The sequence below is a fragment of the Octopus sinensis genome, linkage group LG4, assembly GCF_006345805.1.
Source record: "Octopus sinensis linkage group LG4, ASM634580v1, whole genome shotgun sequence".
Lineage (NCBI taxonomy): Eukaryota > Metazoa > Mollusca > Cephalopoda > Octopoda > Octopodidae > Octopus > Octopus sinensis.
In genome coordinates, this window is record NC_043000.1 from 31,350,907 (window position 1) to 31,363,110 (window position 12,204).

Below are 12,204 nucleotides of genomic sequence, written 5' to 3' on the forward strand. Positions count from 1 at the left end.
TTTGCATTCCAAAGAGAATGGTCCACATCATTGACTGAACTGTCGCACTTTTACAACAAATGCACACCTCCGAAGAAAAAAGACCCCTTTCAACTGTTCTTCATCCGTCAAACCGTTTCGAAATTACAATCGAGTAATATTCCAACCCGTGTTTGAACATTTTAACTCACCAGGTCAACCCTTAATTTAACCGTATGTGTAAGTGCGGGAGTGACTGTGTGTGAGTGTATGCGCGCGTGCTTGTATGAGTGTGTGTGTGTGTGTGTGTGTGTGACTACCACGTGTATGCTGTGTGTGTTCGTGTTCATATCTTCATACATGCACGTGTATCTGCGTATAGAGATAATTAACGAGGGTGTTCTTTTGTGAGATTCACTCGCTAAAAATAACAGCCGAATCTTGGACAAATTACACCCAACCTTCGTAGAAAAGGAGCTGCCCTTATAATTTAATGCTAGATATAAAGAAAACAACTAAAACTAAGATGGGTTGGTCACGTCTGGAATACTCAACCAGGACTGTCCTGGGGTTAAACCACTTGTCACTATTTTAATGGATTTCCTTCAGTTACACTGGAATAATTGGTTAAATCTTTACAATCTACGCAATTAAAACGTTTACTTTCTCATATCTTAAAAGTTTTAAAGTTACAGAAATAGCAAAAGCTACCTTAAACAACTGCTTACGCCTATGGAACAGCATTGTTGGAGAGAGGGAGAGAGAGAGAGAGAGGAGAGAGAGAGAGAGAGAGAGAGAGAGAGAGAGAGGGGGGATGAGAGAGCGACAGAGAGAGAGAAAAAGGCGGAGATGGTGGGAGAAACATTTTGACCCCTGATGCTGTTATATACACACACACAAACATATTTGGCCAGAATAATGTAATGGTGTTGCAATTACTCACACAACCATATTTGGCTGCCACGCCCAAAAGAAGGCCATTTACTTAATTGACATTAATCCACCCACCAACAGACATCAACAACAATATCCTTCAGACATACTGTTTCTTCTCGCTTTCCCATTTCTAGCTTTCTACAATTAACCCCAGCATCACAATGTTCCTCTTCTCTCACATGTAAACGTTATTCGCATCTGAACTGAGCATTTTAAACACACACACACACATTATAGTGTATACACATAAAAACATTGATTGAAAAACATTGGGGAATGAATAAAGATAGAGTAACAGGTTAGTACAATTCGACGATCCTTCGATATCAGTGCATGACGTCATTCACCCACGCAACCTTTGCTCTGAAAAAGTGGATGCATGACGTCATCTCCTCATACCGACACTCTGTAGACCAATATCGAAGGCACGCCAATGTACTTAGTATAGAAGGGAGTTCAGCGTAGGTATTCCCTTTTTCACTGATCTTCAGCTTTATGTTAACATCCACTGGGCAGCTAATTTCCACAACTGTGCACAGTTTCTCTTCTCTATCCCAAATCACTATATCAGGTCTGTTGTGCTTATATTTTACTGAGGTCTTCACTGGGACATTCCACCAGTATTCCTTTTTATTATGTGTGGCTATGGCTCAAATTTGATATGTAGATACCGACGGTATCAGGGCGTGTATAAGTCTTGAAAAAATTTACAAAAATCGATTCCAGGTGAGAATGCGATCGATATAGCATTCTTTGGAATAGAAAAATGTCTATCTTTATTTCTTCTTTTGCTGGTGTCTCAAATTTAGGTTAAATCAGTGTTTCTCAAAGGGGAGGCCTATGGGACGGTCGGACAAGTTGCTTTGAGAAAATTTGGTTTAAATGTTTGACAACACAGCACCGTCCATTGGACGGGGGACGTTTTGCTTGTAATATGTATAACAACATTATATATAGCAACACTATTTACGATAATACTGTTTAGCTGTTAGTAAAATTAATTTGTCTGTCATTAACTGCTTGAGAAAGATAGCAAAATATATGTTCAGAGTGCTTTGTTGAGGAAATGCTTTAGTTAGAAGGCTTATGTTTTTTTACCCTGGAGGGGTGAAAGTCAAAATGGGTCTCTATGGGATTTGAACTCATAATGTCTATAGAGCAAAGCATTTTTCTCAATGCTCTTAATGCTTCTGTCCCTATGAATAAACGGAAACATCTAAGTATATACACACACATGTATATTACATGCTCCAGCATATGGCTAAAACCAACCGAAGATAAAGGACATTTATATGTAGTTGAAATTTATAGAAAAACAAAAAAAAAAAACGAAGACAGGTGTATGAACAACAAGCAGGTGTATTTGTTTGACGCTCGGAAAAGTAGAGAAGTCTTTTACGTTTCGAGCCTACGCTCTTCAGCAGAAAGGAATAAGAGAAATTAAAGAGAAAAATTTTTTAAAATCTTGTTGATTTAGCGGTCAAGTTTGCAATGTTTCACGAAAAACGAGAATTACAAATTTCACTAAATGTGACTAGGGTGTTTGGAAACACCTACATTGCAAGAAATAAGAGCTAAAATGCTTTAACACTGTAGTTAACGCACGTGGGTGAAAACATTTACACGAACAGGGACCATAATCTTCCGAAAAGTGTCGATCGAGAATTCTTAATACTGACGCGTCAATTTTAGCAATTTCCGTTGTCTCATTAGTGAAGACAGCTCGATTTCGCTTCTTTCCAGACTTGCTTCGCCATTAATGTTTATGCTTTCGTCATCCAAAAATTGGATGATTTAGTGATTGACTAATGTATATATATATATGAAATGAATATAAACAGCAGTTTGCAGCGTTGCACCAAAAAGGAGAATTACAAATGTCACTAAATGCGACTGGTGCGTTAGGGAACACTTACATTGCTAGAAATAAGAGCTAAGCCGCTCTAATGTTGCAATTATATACATTACCCAACCGCTAAATTATCTAATTAATTGGATAACGAAAATATAAATACTGATGACGAAGCGAATCCGAAAAGAGCCGAAGTCGAGCTGTCTTAACTGATGCTTCAACGGAAATTGCCGAAACCGATGCGTCAGTATTAAGAATTCTCGATCGGCACTTTTCAGACAATTATGGTCCGTATTCGTGTATATGTTTCCATTCTTGTGCATTAACTACAGCATTAGAGTGGTTTAGCTCTTATTTCTAGCAATGTAGGTGTTTTCAAACACCCTAGTCACATTTAGTGACATTTGTGTGTGTGTGTGTACAAATGAGTATATTTATTTATATAAATATAATAAATATATTATATAATATATTTATTATATTTATATAAATACATATATGTGTATGTGTGAGTGTGCACATGTAAAAATATATGTATATATATACTTACACACTCCAGCACCTACCTATCTATTTATATATGTATGTATACGTATATATATATCACTCTATCTCTCTCTCTCTCTCTCTCTCTCTCTCTCTCTGTATATATATGTGTATACACACACACACACACACACACACACACACACACACACATATATATATATATATATATATCCAATATCAATATGCAAATAAATAATTATCTGATCTTATCTGAACTCTGAAACTCTGTTCTGCCATCTCTTAAATCTAAACTAATGCACTCCTATCTCCTCATCTGGCTATTCTTGGTTGTCGTCATCAACACCAGCCACCATTAGATAGAGCCGCAAAAAACAAAAACAAAAAAAAAACAAATATAAATAATAAAATATATCGCATTTAAAAGTATGGCATATCAAATAAGGACCATAAATTATGAAACGTATAGCTAAACTATAATTAGAATCTAAAGTACATAGACACCATATAGATTTACAGAAACATATATAATATGTATGTATATGTGTGTGTGTGCGTGTGTGTGTGCACATATATGTGTGTGTGTGTGTGTGTGTGTGTACATATTACTTGTATGAAGGTGAAACACATTTAGAACCATCATGTGATGTCAAGACATGAGTACACACACACACCACACACACACACACACACATCACACACATACACATCACACACACTTTAAAATATGTGTGTATGTATATATGTATGTATGTATGTATATAATCAGCCTCATCATTATTTAATACCTGTTTTCCATCCTGGCATGAGATGGATAGTTTGACAGGGGCTGACAAGTTGGAAAGCTGTACCAAACCCTAATTGTATGTTTCGGCATGGTTTCTATGGCTGGATGCCCTTCCTAACACCAACCACTTTACAGAGTGTACTGGGTGCTTTCTATATGACACAGGCACGGTTGCCGTGAATTCGCAAGACAAGGACCCGATAGAGGGGGTGGGGTGGAGGCATGACCATGAAGGACATACCTATGTGTATAGATGGCCACAATTTTATCCTACCTTTTGTGTTTTCTCAAGTTCCTTGTCATCTCCTGAGTGAGGCCCAACGTTTGAAGATCCTTTCTCACCACTTCTTCCCATGTCTTCTTGAGTCTACAGGTTCCCTCTACAATTATACATACATACATACATCATACATACATACATACATACATGCATACATACATACATACATACATACATACATATATATATATATATATATATATATATATATATCATCATCATCATCATCATCATCATTTTACGTCCGCTTTCCATGCTAGCATGGGTTGACGGTCAACTGGGGTCTGGGGAGCCCGAAAGCTGCACCAGTCCAGTCAGATCTGGCAGTGTTTCTACAGCTGGATGCCCTTCCTAACGCCAACCACTCCGAGAGTGTAGTGGGTGATTTTATGTGCCACCGACACAGGTGCCAGACGAGGCTGGCAAACGGCCACGCTCGGATGTGTTTTTTTATGTGCCACCGACACAGGTGCCAGACGAGGCTGGCAGACGGCCACGCTCGGATGGTGTTTTTTATATGTGCCACCGACACAGGTGCCAGACGAGGCTGGCAGACGGCCACGCTCGGATGGTGTTTTTATGTGCCACCGACACAGGTGCCAGATGAGGCTGGCAAACGGCCACGATCGGATGGTGCTTGTTACGTGCCCACAGCACGGAGGCCAGTCGATGCGGTACTGGCTACGGCCACGTTCGGATGGTTTTTCTTATTGCCACGTGCCACCGGCACTGGTACCACAAAGATACAAATTCCATTGATGTTCATCTATTTTGATTTGTTTTGATTTGATTTTGATTTGATTTTCACTTGCCTCAACAGGTCTTCACAAGTGTCACAAGAAGGAAGGTATGCACAGGTGGACTGACTACGTCCCAGGTAGAGGCCATGGGTATGGCCTGACTAGTCTTGCCGGGTCTTCGGATGGTGTTTTTATATATATATATATATGTAGGTCCCGGGTTGATTCGGGGTTAACCACAGTAAATAGGTACTCAATACATAGCAGAGTAAAATTAATTTATTATATAGAAGGAGCTCTACAGGACTAGAACTGTTTCATTCAAGAGAAATCATCAGAAAGCTTCCTGATGATTCTCTTGAATGAAACAGTTCTAGTCCTGTAGAATATATATATATATATATATATATATATATATATACCATAAAATAGCAAACAAGGGATATCCAAGGTAGTTTAGTACAATCGTTTATGCTACTTCATTTATTTAAACAATGTAAGTATTACATCAGTTTAAAATGTAGAGCAGTCTTCAGCCACATATGAAATTTTAAAATTAAATTGACAATATTCATTTTTATACTTATTCCATTTGCCAACATTGCAAAGAGGGTAGGTACATAGACAGAGAGGTGAATCCCATCAATAGAAACATGGTAGTAAAGGATCTTTACTCATGGGTAGACTTCTTATCCCTGAATTTACTTTGGTATTTAGATTTACTATAGAGGAGGGGGTTTGATATAATTCTATTAAGTTCAGTGGAGACAACTAAGAATTTATCTATAGATAGAGGAAGAGGCAGTTTAAGTGGCAGAGCCATAAATCAAACTCTTTTTTGAAGAACTTAACTCTGGTACAGCTTAATGTATTTTAGCTAAAGTTAGTGGGCTGAAGCTAGTGGGGTAGGGAGACTAGAGACTTTCAATGCCTTAACCATTTAACAGCCATAATCCTACTTGTGATTTGAAATAAATATCCTTTAGAAATTTTTTTTTCAAAGGATTTTAATAAATTTTAGTATCTCATATAGGGATGGAGAGTATAGAAATCATTTCATATTTATAAAAATATATACATCAAATTATTATTAATATAGATTTAAAGTTAGTTAGTAAATAGTAATTTATTTGTATTAATGAGTTAAATTAAAGGAATATGCTAGACATATCATTTATTTCTTGTATGTTAATGATTTTAGAATGTGCTTCACTTGAGCTATAAGATAGATAGTGAGTTATAACAGCTTGGTTGTATAAAGGTTAAGTGTGTATCTAATAGAAATGTATTATTCGGCAAGAGATATAGTGGGTAAATGAATAAGATAAAATGGTTTAAAATTACAGTGAAAAAATATCTAAGTCAGCAACTGAAAAATAAAAGTAAATTTAGACTATAGTAGATCAGGGGTAGAGTAGATTTGTATTCTAAAAACCTATTATAGGATAATCCTAGTTTATTTATAATATGTGAGGTAAGCTACTATAAGAAAATATTTAATAATTATAATATAATTTTATAATTACTAGACTAAAATTGATATAATTTTATCATGGGAGTTTTCATGTGGGATTTTTGTATAATAACATGTGAAGAACTGATCAAACTCATTGGTTTGAAATTTTATTAAGAATCAGAGCATTTTAAAATAGAGGCTAAATGGCATAGATATTATTTCTATTCAATTATCAGGCTTTGAATAGTAATTCTCTCTTTCTCTCTCTCTCTCTCTCTCTCTCTCTCTAATATATATATATATATATATATATATATATATATATTATTATATATATATATATATATATATATATATATATATATATATTATATTATAATAATTATTATTTGAAGGAATATAAATTCAAACTTACAGGGAAAAAAATTCAATTAGAAATACTAAATTAAATTTCACAGAATATAATATATAATATATAAAAATTTGAAAATTTCTACCAATTATATACGTTTTTATTATTTTTTTGCAATTTACTAATCATTGATATTTTATTGTTATTTTAATTTTAATATTTCTATTATATGTAATTTCTAGATGGCGTAATTTAATTGTTCATTTTGAATTGATAAAAGGTGTTTTTTTCTAATTTGTATAATATATATATATATTATATATATATATATATATAAGAGAGAGAGAGAGAGAGTAGGCTTCTTTCAGTTTCCACCTACCAAATCCACTTCCAAGCTGTTAGCTGCCCTGGGGTAGAAGATATTTGTAAAGGTACCATGCTGAGATTTGACCTAGGATCATATAATATGAATTGAACTTCTTCGCCACGCAACCACATCTTCATCTTGGGTAGATGAAGCTTTACTGTAGCTGTTTAAGCTTAGGTTTATCCTCATACGGTCGAGGCGGTACCATGGCCAATGAGTTAAATCCGAGGCGTGGTTATTGCTAGTTGAAAACTATTTCTAACCGTTTATCATTCAGATTATTTTGTGAAATGTCAGGCATATTTACTCACAGTGTTTGGAATAATTCAATATGAATTCCTCATGGTGGTAAGAATAATATTATAGGGCTATTAAATTCTCTATTTTAGTGACCCAGTTCTTGAGGTTTACTGAGATTAATTTTCCTCTAATCTCAAGAACCTTTCTTAAAATTCTTGGAGAATCCAAGATAGCACTTTTCTACTAACCAGCAATGCATCTTTCTAGTATCCTTCACTTTCTTAAGTATGTTTTGGGGTGTTGAACCAACAACACCTTATTACTTCAGTCCCAATTTTCACCATTTTCTTTCCCAAGCTCTTCGTGTCTCTAGCAATCTCCTGATTACTTCTCCGTTTCTTTCAATTTCTTAGACATCGACTCAATTACATTATGCTATCTCAAACTCTATGCTCATACACTGTTTGCTTATACTGTCCTCTATAAGCGTATCTAGTCTTCTTGCTTCAGTTCTATGGTCAGTCCCATAATGTCGTGTAAATCTTATTCACTATCACAGCCCCTGGTTCCTGCTCCTTTTCAGTCACTTTGATTCCACTTTGAACCCAACCTAACATCTCCAACATTCTTTTACTGACACTCTCATGTCTACGCTTATACACTTTTTTTTGGTGCTGACTTGCTGTGTTGGTTAATACTTTATTCTTCTTCTTCTTTTTCTTCTTTTCTTCTTCTTCTTCTTCTTCTTCTCTTCTTCTTCTTCTCCTCCTCCTCCTCCTCCTCCTCCTTCTTTTTTCTTCTTCTTCTTCTTCTTCTTCTCTACGCCTCCTCCTCCTCCTCCTCCTCCTCTTCTTCTTCTTCTTCTTTTTTCCTCCTTCTCCTCCTCTTCACCTTCTTTTTCTTCTCCTTCTTCTTCTTCTTCTTCTACCCCTCCTCCTCCTCCTCTTCTTCTTCTTCTTCCTCCTTCTCCTCCTCTTCCTCCTCCTTCTTCTTCTTCTTCTTCTTCTTCTTCTTCTTCTTCTTCTTCTTCTACTCCTCATTAAGATGCTGTATAGTAGAATCTGTTGAGTAGTGACCAAAAACAATCTTGTAGTATCTAGTTATTCTGCTTTGGTTTGAGTGTTCAAATCCCATCAGGGTTGATTTTATTTTACATCCTCTCAAGGGATAATAAAATAATTACCAGCCAAGTTGATTGAATTAATTATGCTCTTCCCACACAACATGTGGCTTTGTGCCAACATCAGAGATTATCATCATCAGTTTAAATATTATTATTATTGTTGTTGTTGTGGTGGCAGTGGAAGCAATGATGATAATGATGATGATGAGGAGGAGGAGGAGAAGGAGGATGATGATGATGATTGTGATGATGATGGTGATGATGATGATGGTGATGATGATGATTGTGATGATGATGGTGATGATGATGAAACTTCTTTCAGCTTCACTGGAGCAGAACTACACCATAAAACATGGACAATTTAACAATTACAAATATAATTTAACAATTCTAAACAGCACATCTTCAGCAACAGAACCAAACTTACTGCATGGATATTGTATTATGTTACCAACTCAGAGATCATGAGTTCAAGCTGTTAGATCTATTGTCAAATATTCAAGCAGTAATTCTCTTTTCTCAATTGCATCTGTTGCTCTGTCTGTTAGGAAATGGTACCATGCCATCTGGGCATGAATTGAGGGAAAGAAATATAACTTTCTCTCATACAATATAGAGGACTGATCGTTAAAGGCTCCCTTGAAGTAACTGGAGACATTTACAGACATTTAGAGAGATTTAGAAAGGTTTAGTTAACCAAGATATATGACACAATGTCCAGTGGGTCAATGTGGCATGATTGTGCCATTCCTTGTATTTGGTTATCTTGCTAATGTGATTCAGGTTTTGGACTTTATGCATAAAGGCACCAACTGCAAAGGTATTATCTGGTATTGAAGTGCAGCTTTACATTTGTGTATGCGTGTTTGTGTGAGTATATATATATATATATATATATATATGGAGGAGAATTCATGAAAAAAAGAAAAGACGAAGACAGGTGGTGTAGAAAACAAACAGATGTATTAGTATAACACTTAGGAATTGAAAAAGTCATTTATGTTTTGAGCCTACGCTCTTCTACAGAAAGGGACACAGAAAAAAAACAAGGAGAGAAAAAAACGTGCGTAGTGGCTACCAATCTATCATATATCTATATATATATATATATAATATGAATTAGAGATAAAACCACTATTATGCAACTCAAACAGTGATAGACATAAACCAATACATAAATAACAAATAATATAAATATAATTAATATAAAATATAATATATATATTATATTTCAATAGTTTTAACTGATTTTCCTGTTGTTACAACTCTATTGTAATCAACTGAACTGATGAAGGTCTGTTGTTTATTCATTTCTTTTCTTTCTTTGTTTTTTCCTATAATGCGTGTGGGTGTGGGTGTTAGTTGTTTTAGGCTTATTTTATACTATTTTCTTCCTGTATTACCAAAAGTGTTCGGCATCGTTTCCTGTATTAGTATAATTTCTGCTATCTGGCCTCCGTGCCGGTGGCACGTTAAAAAACACCAACCAATTGAGGCTGTTGCCAGCCCCGCCTGACACCTGTGCCGCTGGCATGTAAAAAGTGCCCACTACACTCACGGAGTGGTTGGCGTTAGGAAGGGCATCCAGCTGTAGAAACACTGCCAGATCAGACTGTAGCCTGGTGCAGCCTCCTGGCTTCCCAGACCCCGGTCGAACCATCCAACCCATTCTAGCATGGAAAGTGGACGTTAAACAATGATGATGATGATGATGATGATGTTTTCATGTTGAGTCTTTTGGTGAACTGCAAAGGATTTCTTCGACTTCAACATATTCTATTGAGTTGTGGTATTACTCTATGGCATTTTGATCAGACATGCATGTTTGATTCTTTTCACCATCATGTTCCCACCAGAATTCTGCTATTCTTTCATCTTCATAGCGGCATACACACAGGCCATACACATACCAACACAAAATACTCAGAACCACTCGTAATACTCATTACAAGAAATAATACTCATAATTGCATGCGATGCTCATAATTAGACTCAAAAATCAAAGCCAAACACAATACTCAAAGTGCACAATATGAAGATAAAGAATTGTGCAATGGAAAAACACAGCACCAGTTAGAAATTATTCAACACTCGCATGAGTTGGGAAGGCAGATTACTTTGGATCTTTCAAATGCTTCAGTATAATGACCGTCCAAAGAAACACACATCATCATCGTTTAACGTCTGTTTTCCATGCTAGCATGGGTTGGATAGTTCGACCGGTGTTTGGTAAGCCATGGAGGCTGCATTATAAAAGAAATATACAAATGAAATGGATTCTATGGCCACACTACAATGTTCCGAGATTTCACAGTGATGTGACATTGAACATTCACTTGGGTGATGTGAACAACATCCAGAGAATTATGCAACAGATGACAATAATCTCCCAAATCCTGGGGCCACCGTTTGCAGCAGTCAGTACTTGAACCTGTAGTTGAACCTGATTGTCGAGCAACTAATCAAATATTGATCTGGAATAAGTTTGCTTGATGATTTGGGGTTATTACATAATGATGTATTGAATCTCATGGATATTGTCTGTCTTACATAACTGAATATGTATGCTATGTCACATAAATCTGTAAATGTAACATTGTAGTAAGACCTTTTAATCCATTAATCTGTTTTTTCGTTATTATGTTACTCCATGCTAAAAGTTCCACTCTCTTTTGGATACTCATGGTTTTATGGATCATTATTATTGTTGTCCAGATCACCAGTGCTGTGCGACCAATATTTACCAAATAAACAATTTACTGTAATACTAAAATAATACCACATCATCATCATCATCATAGTCATCATCATCATCATCATCATCATCATCATCATCATCATCATCATCATCATCGTCATCATCTTTTAACATCTGCATTTCATGCTGGCATGTGTTGGACAGTTTGGCCGGAGCTAGGCAAGCTGAAGAGCTGCATCAAACTCCAGTTTTCTGTTTTGGCAAGGTTTCTACAGCTGGATGCCCTTCCTAACAACCAACCACTTTACAAAACGCACTGGGTGCTGTTTACATGACACTAGCATCGGATAATTTTCATCTTTTCCCTGTCTCTGTAGTCGAGGCAATTAATTTACCCTAACACAAAATAAATAAATTATTTCGCTGTCAATGGGAAGAAAAACCAAAAGTTTCTCTCTCTCAAATTCCACTCCCAAAGAATTGGTCAATATTGATTAACAACAGAAAACACCTAACCATGGAGAGGGATTGAACTCAGTACTACAAGATTGCAAAGTAAACTTCTTAACTTCAGTGTTATGTGTGAGCCATATTTATTATATGTAAGATGATGATTTGTATGGAGATGTGTTCAGCTTTGATTCTGATTTTCTGGATCCTCACAGAAGTTGAGCAAGGGTTTATGCATAATACATGGACTTTTGTGTCATCAATGGTCATTGATGAGATCTATGAGATCAATTGATTGATTGATACCTGCTCATTGAGACTGATGGGTAATCAATGAATCCTTCACTAATGGATTATCTTTTGATTTGTGTGTGATACGATTCATTTTCATCTGCCTCAGTCTTTAAGTAGATTCCCTTCAATCAATATCTGTCTTGTCTTTCATCTTTTATGTTTTG

At 35.9% G+C, this 12,204-nt stretch overlaps 1 protein-coding gene and 1 pseudogene across 1 annotated transcript in view; both read left to right on the top strand.

The window, feature by feature from the left end:
• Positions 1-12,204, top strand: part of LOC115211000 (cyclic nucleotide-gated cation channel alpha-3-like) — a 386,628-nt gene that overhangs the window by 28,245 nt on the left and 346,179 nt on the right. The gene's annotated exons all lie outside the window — the stretch shown is intronic.
• Positions 7,417-7,578, top strand: LOC115211316 (annotated as a pseudogene).